Below are 3,932 nucleotides of genomic sequence, written 5' to 3' on the forward strand. Positions count from 1 at the left end.
TTTTTTTGTAATACTAGACAATACTTGATATTATGAAATGAAATGAAATACCTGGAGATCATTTTAGTATGATTTTTTTTTTTTTGAATTGCAACATTATTTGTGGTGGTGGGATTTGACCAATCTATTAAAAAAAAGAAAATTCTTGCTGAATGGATACACAAACTATGGTACACATATGTAATGGAATACCATTCAGCAGTAGGGTGGAAAGACCTACTAACAGATGCAACTGTGTGAATGAATCTCAGATAGATACTGCTTAGTGAAAGATGGCAATTTCAAAAGTGTACATATCTTATTAATCCACTTATATGACATTTTGGAAAAGGAAAAATTATAGGTACAAAAAGCAGATCAGTGCTGTCTCTGCTAGCACATATATTAAAATTGGAATGGTTCAGAGAAAATTAGCAAGGTCCCTACTCAAAGTAACATGTAAATTCATGATGCATTTCCTATCCAAAATAAAGTGAACTAATTAAAAGACAAGCATATCAGTGATTTTCACGGGTTGGTGTGAGGCAGAGATGTTGACTACAAAGTGACTACATCACTAGAAAATTTGAGGATTGATAGACTGTTCATAATCTTGGTTATGATGGGGTTTACATAATTGCATGCATATTTCTAAACTCATAAGACTTCATCAAAGAGAATAAGTTTTATTATGTATAAATTTTTTAAAAGTAAGTTAAAATATAGTACTGAGTGTATAAATAAATTATTTGTTACTTTCCTCTAAATGGATGCTACCCATGTAATTCTATAAATTTTCTTTATGCTACAATTTCTAGTTCAATTTGTATAGGCCGTTTTTTTATCTATATGTTTTCCCTGTTGCCCAAACTGAAAAATTTAAATAATCTCATTTATATGCTCAATCTACTCAAGGTACTTTCACAGAAAAATCAGAATTTAAAGATAACAATTTTTCTTTTATTATCATTTAAAGTGAAGATTTTAACATTTGCTACTTTAAATATCTACCCACATAAAGTTGTAACATGGCCCGAAGGCAGATTTATTTCAATGAAGAATCTATCAATTTTCTCTTATTTTAAATTTCTTTTTTCTAATTCAAAATATTTTTACATTTACTTGTACATTTTTGTGGGGTACAGTATGTTGTTTCAATATTTTTCCATCTTAAATAAATACTCTTACGTAAATGCAGTCTCTTTTCTAAGGAGAAGAAAAATGCTTGCATACGTTTTATTTACATATCCAAATATTTCGCAAAATATATTTCCACTCTCTTGTATACTTTTTAAAAAAAATTATCCCCATTAAGTAATTTGCCTCTAATTACGCCAGTGCTTTACTGTAAAAGTGATGTGTATATCGTGAGCTATTCAAAATTGAATAATAAAAAGTTATTTTATTTAACTTTTAACCTATAGGCAACATGTTAGTCATTCTGAAGCACTATGGTTACTCTATTTACTACTCATTTCTTTCAACACATATTTCTTTTAAAACCTACTTTATGCCAAGAACAGTTCCACATCATGGGAATAAATAATTAATAGGGTTTGAACCCTGCTCTCAATGACCCAATAAAGAAGCAGATAAAGAAGCAATTATTTCTTAGTATAAAAAGTACACATTTTATGTAGGAACACATAGAAATGAAAGATGATTTTGTCCTCAGGATTTAAAAAAACGTTTAGTGATGAGGCAACTAATTTGGGTCAAGAAGGAGTGGCATGTGTTTGCTATAATGACACAGCATGGCTATGGCCATGCTATAAAGGAAAGGGTACATTTTGAAAAGGATACTCTGGAGCAGAAGGACAAGTCATGACCACCTATGGAAAAGTATGAAATGCTAACACTTTAGAATACTGTCTTGAATTGTATATCCCCCCTAAGCTTAATCCCCTCTGTTAACTGTTGAATGTGGGAAATCCTATTATGGTAATTGAAGAGGTTTTTAGATTGTAGAACCATGCCTAGTGAATGAATTAAAAAATGGTGGTCATAGGCATGATTTGGAAGCCTTTAAAAGGAGAGTGAATGAGGAGGTAAGTCTCTCTGTGTTCTGCCTTTTTCATAATGTGATACCCCGCCATCACTATTGCCACCACCAAGACCTTCATCAGCTGTGTTCACTGGACTTTGGACTTCCCAGCCTCAGAAACTGTCAGCAAAAAATTTTGTTTTCTTTATAAAGTACCCAGTTCCGTGTATTTTGTTATAAGCAACAGAAACAGACTACTACAGCTACTTTGACATGTTCTAAGCTAGAAGAAAACATGGTTGCATTAGTAATTTAGAAAGTGCTGGGGAATCTAGCAATAGTTTGAATGTTGGTTTAGAGGAAGAACAAAATAATTTTTATTCTTAGGATGTTATTGCAAATCTTTACCTCTGGTTTTGATTATCCAAGTCATGGAGGAGATCATGGTCAATTTGCTGGTAAAAATGGTATATACAGTCATCCCTTGGTATCTGTAGGGGATTGGTTCCAGGACCTCCCATGTATAGCAAAATTTTCATATGCTGAAATTCTGCAGTTGCCCCTACAGATCCCATTTACAGATAAAGTTGGTCTTCATATACATGAATTCAGCATCCCACAAATATTGTATTTTTGGTACATGATTGGTTGAAAAGAATTCACATGTATGTGGAACTATGCAGTTCAAACCCATATTGTTCAAGGGTCAACTGCAATAATAAAGGGATCACTTTAGGAAAGGGATTTAACAATTGTACATATATATGCACCCAGCAATGGAGAACTCAGATATATAAAGCAAATCTTCTTAGATCTAAAAGGAAAGATAGACTTCAATACAGCAGTGGTCAGGGACTTCAACACCCCACTCTCATAAGTGGGCAGATATTATCTAGACAGAAATTCAACTGAGAAACATTGGATTTAAATTGCACTATAGACAAATATACCTAAGAGATATTTACCATACAATTAATCTAACACATTATTCTCATCAGCTCATGGTACATTCTACATAATAGACCATGTGTTAGAACCCAAAACAAGTCTCAGCAAATTTTTAAAAATCAAAATTATATCAACAATTTTTTTCTGACAAAAGTGGAACAAAACTAAAAATCAATGACAAGAGGAACTTTGGAAAATGTATAAATACCTGGAAATTAAACCACATACTCTTGAATGACCAATGGGTAAAGAATAAACTAAGAAGGAAAGTAAATTTTTATAAAACAAGTAAAAGTAGAAGTATAACATACCGAAATGTATGGGATACAGCAAAAGTAGTACTGAGAGGAAGGTTTATAGCAATAAACAAATAAAGCAGAAAAATTTTAAGTAGCCAAGCTAATAATGCACTTCAATAAACCAGAAAAGCAAGAACAATCCAAATTCAATATTAGCACAAGAAAATAAATGATAAATATCAGAGCAGAAATAGAGACAAAAAAAATGGAAACAAATCAATAAAACACTTTTTTTTTGAAAAGATAACAAATGGACAAATGACTAGTTACATTAATTAAGAGAAAAAGAGAGGAGACCCAAATAAAATCAGAAATGAAAAAGGAAACCAAACAACCAACACCACAGAAATACAAAGGACCATTAGAAATATCTATGAACAAACTGGAAAACATAGAGGAAATGGATAAATTTCTGGACACATAGAACCTATATCAAGATCAAGCCAGGTAGAAAGGGAAAATCTGAAGAGACCAATAATGAGTAACAAAATTGAATCAGTAACCAGGGGTCTCCCAGCAAAAAAAAGGCCTAGGACTGGATGGCTTCACTGCTGAATTCTATTACTCTTTTAGAAAATAATTAATATCAGTTCTTCTCAAACTCTTCTAAAAAATTGAAGGGGAGGGAGTTCTCCCAAAGTCACTCTATGAGGCCAGCATTACCCTGCTACCAATAACAGACTAGAACACAATAATAAAGAAAATTACAGGGCAATATCCCT

The 3,932-nt window shown here is 32.2% G+C and overlaps 1 non-coding gene across 1 annotated transcript; it reads left to right on the forward strand.

The window, feature by feature from the left end:
- The first annotated feature begins 360 nt into the window (after nt 1–360).
- LOC134386689 (U6 spliceosomal RNA) lies at nt 361–466 on the forward strand. The gene has a single exon (XR_010024519.1). It is a non-coding gene; the product is annotated as a U6 spliceosomal RNA (small nuclear RNA).
- Nucleotides 467–3,932: the final 3,466 nt, after the last annotated feature.

Source organism: Cynocephalus volans, chromosome 9, assembly GCF_027409185.1.
Source record: "Cynocephalus volans isolate mCynVol1 chromosome 9, mCynVol1.pri, whole genome shotgun sequence".
Lineage (NCBI taxonomy): Eukaryota > Metazoa > Chordata > Mammalia > Dermoptera > Cynocephalidae > Cynocephalus > Cynocephalus volans.